This window comes from Stegostoma tigrinum, chromosome 7, assembly GCF_030684315.1.
Source record: "Stegostoma tigrinum isolate sSteTig4 chromosome 7, sSteTig4.hap1, whole genome shotgun sequence".
NCBI lineage: Eukaryota > Metazoa > Chordata > Chondrichthyes > Orectolobiformes > Stegostomatidae > Stegostoma > Stegostoma tigrinum.
The window spans coordinates 103,307,116-103,319,767 of record NC_081360.1 but is presented as its reverse complement, the minus strand read 5'-3'; the positions used below and the strand labels follow the sequence as shown (position 1 = coordinate 103,319,767).

At 50.4% G+C, this 12,652-nt stretch overlaps 1 protein-coding gene across 1 annotated transcript in view; it reads left to right on the top strand.

Annotated features, from left to right (window-relative positions):
• LOC125454300 (sterol 26-hydroxylase, mitochondrial-like) overlaps positions 1-12,652 on the top strand; it is a 38,670-nt gene that overhangs the window by 18,253 nt on the left and 7,765 nt on the right. The window lies entirely within an intron of this gene.

Sequence of the window (12,652 nt, the reverse complement as noted above, 5' to 3'; positions counted from 1 at the left end):
ATTTCAGGACATGCTGGGTGGAAATAGCTCACTTGGGAGAGACTGAAACTCTAAGTATCAATCCCAGGTTCAGAGGTGTTTTCACACCAATTGTGCTAGCTGTGGTAAATACAAAGTTATGTGGATAGGGTCGGGGGCTAGGTTTGAGTCGGATGATTGGTGTGGGCTCAATGGGCTGAATGGCCTCTTTCTGCACTATATGGAATGTAGAAGCTATCCAGCTGAAAGCACACCTCCTGACAGTGAAATGAGGAATTGGGGGATTCACAGGAGGCCAGAACTGAAATGGTGAAGAAACTGTGGAGAGGGCAAGCTGAGAGGCCTTGGGATAAGCAAGATCACAAGAGAATTTAAAACCAGGGTGTGAACCTTGAAATCAAAGCATTATTACTAGCTAAGGGACCACCACAGATTACCAGGGAGGGTGGGATGGTGCTGAGGTGCAAGGTAGGTTTTGGACAACAGTGCAATGAATGAACTTAGGTTTAAAGAAGATTAATAGCCAAGAAACAATTAATTCTGGAGCTAGCAATATGGATGAGGGTTTCAGCTGTGTATCACAATGAACTAGTGGTATTATTGCAGGGCTGTTAAACTACAGACCAGGAAATGTTCTGGGGACCCTGCCACAGCAGATGGCGGAATCAGAATTCAATAAAAATCCAGAATTAAAAGTCTATTACAGACCATGAATCCAATCCACCTGGTCACGGATGGAAACTGTCATCCTCACCTGGTCTGGCCTACATATGAATCCAGACCCACAACAATGCTATAGATAGAGATATAATGCATGGAAACAGACCCTTCAGCCCAACTTGTCCATGCTGACCAGATATCCTAAATTTATCTAGTTTGGCATGGACGAGTTGGACCAAAGTGTCTTAGATGTCCTAAATTAATCTAGTTCCATTTGCCAGCATTTGGCCCATATCCCTCTAAATCCTTCCTATTCATGTACACATCCAGATACCTTTTAAATGCTGTAACTGTACCAGCCTCCACCCCTTCCTCTGGCAGCTCATTCCATACACACACCACCCTCTGTGTGAAAATGTTGTACTTCAGGTCCCTTTTAAATCTTTCCCCTCTCACCTTAAACCCATGCCCCTCTAGTTTTGGCTCCCCCCCCCCCAACCCTGTGGAAAAGACCTTGTCTAATCCTCTCCATGCCCCTCATGATTTTATAAACCTCTATGAGTTGTGACATTGCAGTGGTGAAGAGGGCTTTTGGTGACTGAGGGGAAATGGTGCCAGAGCTCACAACAGAACGAAACCAGCTGACCAAGTGTTGGAAAATTTGGTTCAACGTTTGGGACAGGGACAGAGTTGGGTGCTTAGCAAGTGAAGTCTATTGGAAGGACCAGTGAGTAGAATGGGGTTCCATTCTCTGGTTCAGAAGAATGAGAAGTGATCTCACTGTAAAATCACTGTTAAGAGCCTGTTTCTCTCCCTGGCTGGACATCTACAACTGCAGCTCTCAGTCTCAGGATAACATTCCAGCCTATTCAGGCTCAGATGAAGAGAGATTTCTTTACCTGTGAATCTTCAACATTGCTTTATCCCTAAGCCCTGTGCATGCTGAATCATTAAAATCTCTCCTTTAGTTCTCTGTCCAAAGGTAGTTGTGAGCTACAGTGGCACCATCTTCACTTCAGGCAAGGCAAGGAGACAGGGTCCAGCATCTACTACAGCCAGAACAGAGATCAAGCTCCCTACTGTTGGCGAATGCCTGATCATGGTATCTGATAACGGTGTTGAAGGCAGAGCTGTAGTCAATGAGCAGGAGTCTGACATGGGTGTCTTTGAAGTCCAGATGTTCCAGGGATGAGTGTAGGGCTAGTGACATGGCATCTTTTATGGATCTGTTATGTCAGTAGGCAAACTGTAGGGCATCGGGGTGGGTTGGGAGACTGGAGTTGATGTGGGCCATGACGAGCATCTCAAAGCAATTCATGATTATTGAAGTCAGAGCTATTAGACAGTGGTCATTAAAGCACACTGTGTGTTTTTTTTGTGTACAGGTGGGGACTGCAGCTTGTAGGAGCAATTTTAGTCCCATTTGCCAGCACTTGACCTGTAGTTGTGTTCAAGTGTTCATTTAAATAGTTGTTAAATATTTTGAGGGTTCCTGCTTCTACCATCCTTTAGTGCAGTGATTTCCCAATACTCCCAACCTTCCGAATGAAAAAGATTTTCCTTCAATCCCTTCTACAGCACCTGCTCCTTACTGTGAAACTGTACCCTGGCTGTTGATGCCTCAATTCTAGCCAGAGCTTTGACTGCCTCTGGGGCCTGTCTGAATTCCCTTTTTAGCGAATGTTCCTATTTCCTTTTCTAACAACACCATGTTTGAGAAACCCTGTTGAGGGGGGGCTCTGAGATCAGCTATTATAAGCAGCCAATGAGTGAAGCTTCACAGCTGTCAGAATGAGAAATTGCATAAGGGCTCTGGAGATTGTGTTTCACTCAACAGCTGGTGTGTGTGTGTCTGTGTGTGTGTGTGTGTGTATGTATTTTTGTGTGTGTATGTGTTTATTTGTGTGTGTGTGTGTGTGCGTGCGTGCGTGTGTGTGTGTGTATGTATTTGTGTGTGTGTATGTGTGTGTGTATTTATTTTTGTGTGTGTATGTGTTTATTTGTGTGTGTGTGTGTGTGTGTGTGTGTGTATTTGTGAGTGTGTGTGAGTGTGTTGGGGAGGGTCTCTCAGCTGTGCAGAGGTTTAATTGATTTTGAAACAAAATCACTGTCTGAAACTACAGAAGAAACCAACCTTCGTTTTTTAGCCTGATCAGTAAGTGTATGATTTTTAAGACTTATAAAACTTTAAGGTATTTCTTTTGTAAATGTTTAACAGTGAGTAAGTTTTTGTTAAGTTTATACTGTGATCTGCCTCCTGATTGACTGTTAATATTAAAGATTGGGATCAAATTTATCTCTGAGCAGTGTTTTTGAGCAGTAAGATTGTGCTAACGCTGCATTTTGAGCAAATCGTGTTGTGTTTGCTTTTAGGTAATTTCTAGGGTCTATAGATTGTAAAAAAGACAGAAATATTTTTTAGAGATAATGGGAACTGCAGATGCTGGAGAATCCAAGATAATAAAGTGTGGAGCTGGATGGACACAGCAGGTCAAGCAGCATCTCAGGAGCACAAAAGCTGACGTTTCAGGCCTAGACCCTTCATCAAAGGGCCAGAAATGTTTTTCAGTAGGGTGATGTGCTCTTCCTGTCAGATGTGGGAGATCCGGGAGAATTTGAATGTTTTTGGACACTATGTTAGCAGGAAGTGCATTTGGTTGTGAATCCTAAAGGGCCGCATGGATTGGTTGATGCAGCAGTTAGAGGCAATGGGGAGTTTACAAGAACAAAGGGGTGTAATGGACGGTAGTTCCAGGAAGGTGAAGACACTGCAGATACAGTTGGGTAGATGATTAGCACAAGGAAAGGTAGGGGAGGTAGCCAGGTTGTGCAGGAAACTCCAGTGGTTATCCCCATCTCAAACAGGTATGCTGTTTTAGATACTGTAGTGAGGGATGGCCTCTCAGGGGAGTCTAGGACTGCCAACTGAATTTCTGATACTGTGACTGGCTCTACTGTCCACGAAGGGCATGTCAGGTTCCAAGTGATTGATTGTGATAGGGGACTCACTAGTCTGGGGCACAGACAGATGTTTCTGCGGCTTACGATGGCAGCCCAAGGAAACCTAACCAGATAAATAGAAAGCGGGACATAACACCAGCGCTTCGTCGGAGGCTCTCTGTTGATGTTACCTAGAATGGTGACAAAACATCTGGGAACAAACCTTCCAGCTCAGTGAACCGGCTTACATCTGGAACACAATAAAGACCCACTCTCTTGTGGACCGAGAGGAGGAGAGCGCTGTGTTGGAGGTGGAAGGAGGACGTCGGGTTGGCTGTGCACCCATGCAACCGGTGGATCTTAATGCTGGCTTCGGCCTAATGCTGGCTCAGGGGAGCAGCCAACCTGCAACGATGGCTGCGGCAAGTGCTCGTGCCCCAGGCCAGGGGGTCCGGAACACCATCCGTGTTTCCGTGAAGAAGGTGGATGAAGGTGCACCTGTGGATCGCACCTTCTTTGTGAAGAGGGTCCTGTTGGACTGTTGCGGGTTCGCTGCTGTGGACATTTACTGCCTGCAGGATTTCCCCGGAGGAGGTTTTTACGATGTGACCTTCAGGAGTGCCAAGCTTTGCGAGCGCTTCCTGGAGGTTTTCAAGGAGAAAGGAGGTGAGGGCCCCCTCTCTGTATTGACCGCTGTCCCGCTGTTCATGATGCCAGCGCAGAGGAGCCGTATGGTGACTGTACACATGTACAACCCGCATGTGCCAGCAGTTGATGTCCTGACCTTCCCTCGGAAGGTATGTGAAGGTGGAAGGGACCTACCAACATCATGGACCCCTTTGGCATCTGGACGAGTAAGAGGCAGGTCAAGGTGACGCTGAGGATGGGCGCGGACGAAAACGTCGTACACCCACCGTCCAGCTTCGCGATCGGCGGGAGCAAGGGCTACCTGACCTACGCAGGGCAACCTAAAGTCTGCCATGCCTGTGGTAGGTCAGGCCACGTGGCGGCCGACTGCAAAGCCACCATCTGCAGGAACTGCAGGGAGGAGGGACTCCTTGCAAAGGATTGCCCACGAGAGAAACGCTGCAACCTTTGCGGGGAAGTGGGCCACCTCTATAGGGCATGCCCGCGGCGGGGGACCACCTACGCCCACGTCACCGGCAGGGGCAATGCGGGGCCAGCCCCCCCGGAGGAGAGGAAGGCACCAGGGCCCAGCAAGGACCCCACTAATGTGCAGGAGGGCCAGGTCGTGCAGGAGGGCCCAGCCCCACAGGATGGGCCCGGGGCCAGCAAAGCGCCCCTCCAGGCTCCGCTCCCCCCCCCACAACCCGGAGTTGATAGAGGCGGTGACAGGCGACCCAGGGGAGTGGACGACAGTGCGCAGTGTGCGCTGCGCAATGTGCGCAGCGTCAAGTCCACCGCAAGATGTGTGTCCACGTTGGCCTACCTGACCACCGTCAGGGCGGACCTCCTGTTTCTGCAGGAGTGCGGGATACTGCACCTCAGCAGGTACGGGAAATGGTCCGGCGCCTGGACCTGTGGGCCTTCAATCTGGTCGGGGGGTAACGACTGTCGCTCCTCGGGCCTGGCTATTCTGCTGCGGGGGCGTGACTTCACCATCTCTCAAGTTCAGGAGGTGGTGGGGGGGCGCCTCCTAGTGGCTGACATCACCTACAGGAACGCTCCCCTGAGGCTGATCAACGTGTACGCCCCAGCAGTACGCAGTGAGCGGTTGGCCGTCCTGCAGTGGCTTCCACCCCTGCTGGCTCACGTCCAGGCCGGTCATCCTAGGCGGAGACTTCAACTGCATCATCGATGCAGATGGAAGATCTGACGTGGGCACAGTGGGTGGGGGAGTCAACTGGACGTCACGTCCAGATTCCTGATGGGCACGGTGAAGGACGCCAAGCTGCTCGACGTCTTCAGCACCCCTGCAGACGGAGCGCAGCAGAGGTACACCTGGTCGCGGCCAGGCGGGTCTATCCGCTCAAGGAAAGACTTCCTGTTTGTGTCACGGACATTCTCGGTCAGGTCCACCGGCGTCGAGCCGGTGTTCTTCTCTGACCACTGCCTCCTGCTGGCCGACTGTCACTTACAGGACGACCAGCCGGCCGGCAAGGGGACGTGGAAGCTCAACACGACTCTGTTGACCCCAGAGAACGTCGACGAGCTTAAGAGGGAGTACACCGGTTGGAGAACCGTGAAATCCTTCTTTGAGTCTCTGGGCGACTGGTGGGAGACGGTGAAGGAGAACATCAAGAGGTTCTTTGTCCTCAAGGGTGTTCGGAAGGCGAGAGAGAGGCGGGGAAAGCTGTCGCGACTCCAGAAAAGGGTGCAGAACCTGCTCCTTCTGCAGTTGATGGGGGGTCGATGTCACGGAGGACCTCCGCGAGGTGAGGGGCCAGCAAGCCTCGCTCTTCACCGCGGAAGCCTCCAGGATAATCTTCCGGTCCAGGGTCCGCTCTGTGGAGCAGGACGAGACGTGCTCGCGTTTCTTCTTTCAGAAGGTGCACAAAGAGAGCTCTGTGCTTAGCCAGCTGAAGGAGGACGACGGCTCGGTGACGTCGTCTCAACCCGACATTTTGAGGATCAGCAGATCCTTCTATGCCAGACTGTACGACACAAAGCCCACGGACAGCACGGCCTCCGAGTCGTTCCTGTCGTCTATCACGGAGGTCTTAGACGACGGCATGAGGGAGTGGCTGGACTGGCCGATATCCCTGGACGAGCTGACCAGAGCCCTCAAGTCCTTGGAGAGGAATAAGACTCCCGGGAGCGACGGCTTACCAGTCGAGCTGTATTCCGCTCTGTGGGACCTTGTCGGCCAGGACCTGCTGGAGGTGTACGATAGTGCGCTTCGGGCAGGGGAAATGTGCAAGTCCATGAGGAAGGGCATCATCACCCTCATTTACAAGAGGAAGGGGGAGAGGGAAGAAATTAAGAATTGGCATCCCATTTCACTATTGAACGTGGACTACAAAATCCTGGCCAAGGTCATAGCCAACCGGGTCAGGTCTGTCCTGGAGTCGGTGATTCACCCTGACCAAACCTGTGTTGTGCCGGGCAGGAAGATCGCTGAGAGCCTCGCGCTCATCAGGGATACGATTGCCTACGTACAGGACAGGAGGGTGGACACCTGCCTCGTCAGCCTGGACCAGGAGAAGGCCTTCGACAGGGTCTCTCATGCTTACATGAGGGACGTCCTCTCCAAATTGGGGTTCGGGGAGGGCATCCGCAATTGGATCCGGCTGCTCTACACCAACATCGTTAGTGCAGTCTCGATCAACGGGTGGGAATCGGACAGTTTTCCTGTTAGATCTGGAGTCAGGCAGGGCTGCCCGCTCTCTCCTGCCTTGTTCGTGTGCTGTGCGGAGCCCTTCGCCGCATCCATCAGGAAGGACGTGAGCCTGAAGGGCGTGACTATCCCAGGCAGCGGAGGCCTTCAGGTCAAGACCACCTTGTACATGGACGATGTCGCCGTCTTCTGCACCGATCGTCGGTCGGTGAGTAGGCTGTTGGACATCTGCGGCCAGTTTGAACTGGCCTCGGGTGCCAAAGTGAATAGGGGTAAGAGCGAGGTCATGTTCTTTGGGAACTGGGATGACCGCTCCTTCATCCCCTTCACTGTCAGGACAGACTACCTGAAGGTGCTGGGTGTTTGGTTCGGTGGAGCTGGGGCGTGCACTAAGACTTAGGAGGAGTGTATCACCAAACTGAAGCAGAAGCTGGACAGGTGGACGCTCCAGTCCCTCTCCATCACGGGCAAGAACCTGGTTGTCAGGTGCGAGGGGCTGTCGGTACTGTTGTATGTGGCGCAGGCCTGGCCTATTCCCTGGACCTGCGCCGCTGCGGTCACCCGGGCCATCTTCCACTTCATTTGGGGGTCGAGGATGGACCAGGTCCGCAGGGACACCATGTACAAAGACCTGGGAAATGGGGGAAAGGGCGTACCGAACGCCACCCTCGCCCTGACGGCTACCTTTGTGTGCGGCTGCATCAAGCTGTGCGTAGATCCTCAGTACGCAAACACCAAGTGTCACTACTTACTGAGGTTCTACCTGTCCCCGGTGTTGCGAAGGATGGGCCTGGCCTTGTTGCCGTGGAACGCTCCAAGTAGTTGGACCGTTCCGTACCACCTGTCCTTCGTGGAGAAATTTTTGAAAGGAAACACCTTTGACCACAAGGCCGTCAGGCAGTGGTCAGCATGTAGTATCCTCGGGACCCTTCGGGAAAAGGAGAGGGTGGATCCCGTCGTGTGGTTCCCCACGCAGACTGCCAAAGTCGTTTGGCAGAATGCCTCATCGCCAGAACTTTCAAACAAGCACAAGGACATTGCCTGGCTGGCGGTGAGAGGGACTCTGCCAGTGAGATCCTTTATGCATGCCCGGAATCTCTGCACCACCGCACGCTGCCCTTGAGGTGGCTGAGGCGGGGACGAGACGGTCGATCACCTCCTACTGGAGTGTGCCTATGCGCAGGAGGTCTGGAGGGGGATGCAGTGGTATTTGTCGAGGTTCGTCCCGAGCAGCTTCGTTACGCAGGACTCCGTGCTCTACGGGCTGTTTCCTGGGACGCACACCGAGACCAACATCAACTGCGCCTGGAGGACCATCAATGCTGTGAAAGACGCTCTTTGGTCTGCCCGCAACTTGCTGGTCTGCCAGCTGAAAGAACTGACCCCGACCGAGTGTTGCAGACTTGTGCACTCCAAGGTCCAGGACTACGTGCTGAGGGACGTGCTAAAGCTTGGGGCAGCCGCCGCCAAGGCGCGGTGGGGAAAGACCACGGTATGAAACCCCTCGTCCAGAATAGAAAAAAGAACGCTATCTGGTAACTGGGCCCAGCTGGCGCCTTCCCCAACTCGTCAGGGGGCCAACAGGGACTGTGCGGGGAGATGACTGCCGGGGCATTTTCTTTGCTTTGTTTTTTTTTCTTCTTTGTTTTGTTTTTGCCTTTAGTTGGTGTACGTACCCCTTGGGTAACCCGGAGTGGCCAGCATGACTGGGTAGGTGTATAAATATGTTTTATTTTTTGTGCATCTTATGAATAAAGCATATTTTTTCAAATAAAAATAAAAGGTGATGAAACGTTGGAAAACTAACCTTCCAGCTCAGCGAGCAAACTCACATCCAGAACCTCAAGCTACAAATCTTCTCAAAACTCGATAGGAAACTAGGTTGAAAAGTAGGACCTCAAGAATAGTAATATCTGATTACTTCCAGTGCCATGTGCTTGTGAGAGTACCAATAGGAGGAAGAACAGATGGGATGTGGCTGAGGGCGGACACTTTGGGGTAAGTGTTCGGAACTCTATTAGTTTTGAAATAATAATGGAAAAGAAGAGACCTGATGTAAAAGTTAAAGTTCTAAATTGGAGTAAGGCCAACTTTGATAGGACTGAACAGGAACTTTAAAAAGTCAATTGGAGGAGGCTATTCTCCCGATAAAGGGACGGCTGGAAAATGGGATGCTGTTAAAAATGAGATAATGAGAATCCAGAGACAGCATGATCCTGTTAGCGTGAAGGTCGAGGCTGGCTGTAAGGAATGCTGGATTACTAGAGAAATTGAGGCTCTAGTCAAGAAAAAGGAGGCATATGTCAGGTATAGACAGCAGGGGTTGAGTGAATCCCTAAAAGAGCACAGGTATACTTAAAAAGGCAGCTCTACGATTCTATACAATTACAACATTTAAAGGTATCTGGATGGGACTATGAATAGGAAGGGTCGAGAGGGGTGTGGACCAAATTCTGGTAAATGGGACGATATTTATCTAGGATATCTGGTTGGCACAGACGAGTTGGACCAAAGAGTCTGTTTCTATGCTGTCCATCTCTATGACTCTATGAAATCAGGAGGTCAAAAAGGGAAGGTAAGACAGCTTCGGTAAATAGAGTTAAGGAGCATCCAAAAGATTTCTATAAATAGATTAAAGGCAAAAGAGTAACTAGTGACAAAACAGTGCTCCTTAAAGATCAATAACGCCATCTATGCATGTAACCACAGGAGATGGATGAGGTACAAAATCAGTATTTCACATCAGTGTTTACAGTGAAGGACATGGAAGGTACAGAACTTGGGGAAATAAACATCAATATCCTGAAATGTCCAGCTTACCAAAGAGAGGGTGCTGGAGGTGTTAAAATGCAGAAAGATGGACAATCTCTGGGACCTGATCAGGTGGACCCTAGAACTCTGTGGGAAAGCCAGGGAAGTGATTACTGGGTTCCTTGCTGAGATATCTGTATCATCGATAGCCACAGGTGAGGTGCCAGAAGACTGGAGAGTGGCTAACATTGTTCCACTATTTAAGAAAGGTGGTAAGGAAAAGCCAGGGAACTATAGACTGGTGAGCATGACATTGGCAGTGGGCAAGTTGTTGGAAAACCTGAGGGACAGGATTTACATGTATTTGGAAAGGCAAGGACTGATTAGGGATAACATTGTGTCGGAAATCATGCCTTACTAACTTGAGTTTTGAGAAGAATAAAGCGGATTGATGAGGGCAGAGCAGTGGGCATGATCTACATGGACTTTGGTAAGATGTTTGATAAGGCTTCTCGTGGTAGACTGGTTCGCAAAGTTAGATCTCGTGGAATACAGGGAGAACTAGCCACTTGGATACAAAACTGGCTTGAAAGTAGGAGACAGAGAGTGGGGCTAGAAGGTTGCTTTTCAGACTGGAGATCAGAGACCAGCGGATCAGTGCTGGGCTCAGTGCTTTTCATCATTTATGTAAATGATTTAGATGTGAACAAAGGAGGTAATGGTTAGCAAGTTTACAGATGGGCCAATGGGCCGAGCAGTGGCAGATGGAATTTAATTTAGAAAAATGTGAGGAATTGCAATTTGGTAAAGCAAACCAGGGCAGGACCAATAGTTAGAAAGTTACGGCCCTGGGGTATGTGGCTGAACAAACAAACTTTGGAATGCGGGCGCATAGTTCCTTGAAAGTGGAGTAGCAGGTAGACAGGATGGTGAAGGTGTTTAGTATGCTTGGCTTTATTGGTCATACCATTGAGTATAGGAGTTAGGATGTCATGTTGTGACTGTACAGAACATTGGTTTGGCCACTTTAGGAATACTGTGTTCAATTCTGGTTGCCCTTCTATAGGAAAGATGTTGTTAATCCTGAGAGGGCTCAGAAAGGATTTACAAGGAAGTTGATAATAAAATGTGCGGCTGGATGAACACAGCAGGCCAAGCAGCATCTCAGGAGCACAAAAGCTGACGTTTCGGGCCTAGACCCTTCATCAGAGAGGGGGATGGGGTGAGGGTTCTGGAATAAATAGGGAGAGGGAGGAGGCGGACCGAAGATGGAGAGAAAAGAAGATAGGTGGAGAGAGTATAGGTGGGGAGGTAGGGAGGGGATAGGTCAGTCCAGGGAAGACGGACAGGTCAAGGAGGTGGAATGAGGTTAGTAGGTAGATGGGGGTGCGGCTTGGGGTGGAAGGAAGGGATGGGTGAGAGGAAGAACAGGTTAGGGAGGCAGAGACAGGTTGGACTGGTTTTGGGATGCAGTGGGTGGAGGGGAAGAGCTGGGCTGGTTGTGTGGTGCAGTGTGGGGAGGGGACGAACTGGGCTGGTTTAGGGATGCGGTGGGGGAAGGGGAGATTTTGAAACTGGTGAAGTCCACATTGATACCATTAGGCTGCAGGGTTCCCAAGCGGAACAAGAGTTGCTGTTCCTGCAACCTTCAGGTGGCATCATGGTGGCACTGCAGGAGGCCCATGATGGACATGTCGTCTAAAGAATGGGAGGGGGAGTGGAAATGGTTCGCGACTGGGAGGTGCAGTTGTTTGTTGCGAACTGAGCGGAGGTGTTCTGCAAAGCGGTCCCCAAGCCTCCGCTTGGTTTCCCCAATGTAGAGGAAGCCACACCGGGTACAGTGGATGCAGTATACCACATTGGCAGATGTGCAGGTGAACCTCTGCTTAATGTGGAATGTCATCTTGGGGCCTGGGATAGGGATGAGGGAGGAGGTGTGGGGACAAGTGTAGCATTTCCTGCGGTTGCAGGGGAAGGTGCCGGGTGTGGTGGGGTTGGAGGGCAGTGTGGAGCGAACAAGGGAATCACGGAGAGAGTGGTCTCTCCGGAAAGCAGACAGGGGAGGGGATGGAAAAATGTCTTGGGTGGTGGGGTCGGATTGTAAATGGCGGAAGTGTCGGAGGATGATGCGTTGTATCCGGAGGTTGGTAGGGTGGTGTGTGAGAACGAGGGGGATCCTCTTGGGGCGGTTGTGGCGGGGGCGGGCTGTGAGGGATGTGTTGCGGGAAATACGGGTGACGCGGTCAAGGGCGTTCTCGATCACCGTGGGGGGAAAGTTGCGGTCCTTAAAGAACTTGCCAGGGTTTGGAGGGTTTGAGCTGTAGGGAGAGACTCAACAGACTGGGGCTTTTTACCTTAGAGTGTGGGACACTGAGGGGTGAACTTACAGAGATTTACAAAATCATGAGAGGGGTAAATAACCTCGGGCATTTTTCCTTGGTAGAGGGCATAGGTTGAAGGTAAGAGAGGAAAGATTTTTAAAGGATCTGAAGAGCATCTTTTTCATGCAAAGGGTGGTGTGTGTATGAAATGAGCTGCCAAAGGAAGTGGTGGGGGCTGGTACAATTACAACATTTAAAAGGCATCTGGATGGGTATGTGAATAGGAAGGGTTTAGAGGGATATGGGACAAATGCTGGCAAATGGGACTAGATTAATTTTGGATATCTGGTTGGTGCAGATGAGTTGGACTGAAGGGTCTGTTTCTGTGCTGTCTGACTATAATAATCTTGTCAAATAATCATCAGTAACATGTAGCCAGGCCTCAGAGATTACCATCATTCACATTGCATTTCAAATTCACATGTTCTGTTTTCACTCCATGCTACAGGCATGACCGAATGGAATTTACTTCAGCACCTGATTATGTCCTTAACCCCAACATGTCTTTCTCACAAATTTTAACTTATTGTTTATTGGGCTCCTCGATTTTCATTAATCTTTGCATATTGTTTTTAGAATATCCTTATGTTAATGTGGCCATCACTAGCAGGGCCAGAATTTCTTGCCTGTCCCTAGTTGCCCC